Source organism: Odontomachus brunneus, unplaced genomic scaffold (assembly GCF_010583005.1).
Source record: "Odontomachus brunneus isolate Ranch 3 - 2012 unplaced genomic scaffold, Obru_v1 Obru_scaffold_218, whole genome shotgun sequence".
Classification (NCBI taxonomy): Eukaryota; Metazoa; Arthropoda; class Insecta; order Hymenoptera; family Formicidae; genus Odontomachus; species Odontomachus brunneus.
In genome coordinates this window covers 286,517-287,156 of record NW_022639668.1, presented here as the reverse complement: position 1 = coordinate 287,156, position 640 = coordinate 286,517, and positions in this window count along the sequence as shown.

The following is a 640-nucleotide window of genomic DNA, read 5'->3' as shown; positions in this document are numbered from 1 at the left end:
ATTTTATATAATCGTGCGATGTGGGCTGCGAAGTATGGCACTTCTCTTACTTCTCCCGGACGAAGCTCTACCCGGATTGGCTGTGGCGGTGCTGGTCCAGTTGGTGGTACTGGTGCCGGTTGTACTTGTGCCTTTGGTGGCGATTCCGTTATTGGAACCCGTGGCTTCGACTCGGAGCTCCGCTCTTGACGGATGGTTGGCGGAATCTTTGGTGGTTCCTTCCTACCTCGTACGCTGCTCAGGCGTTTCGTAGGACGGATTGGTGGTGGTGAGCACAGCCACTCCATTTTCCGCTTTTGCGTGGCATCCGATCTCTGTATAGTTGTGCCTCGTGACGGTATGCGTTGGCATGGCTGCTTTATCGGTTTCGAACTCTGTGGTTCTTCATCTTCCTCGTCGGAGACCGCTAGGTCTCTTAAGAGGTTTTTCAAAATCTCTTCGCTTGACTTGGGCATTCCCGGTCGGTTCAGAGAGAATAGATCCGTTTTTTCGTTTGGTCGCTCTTTTATTCCTCTTTTCCGGCTTCCCTTTCCGCTGTTGATTTCTCACTTTCCCCTTTTTCATTGTTGATGATTGTTTTTAAATCTTGTACATGGATGTGTCTGTACCAACGTCCTTTACTATCCTGTACATCCACAAT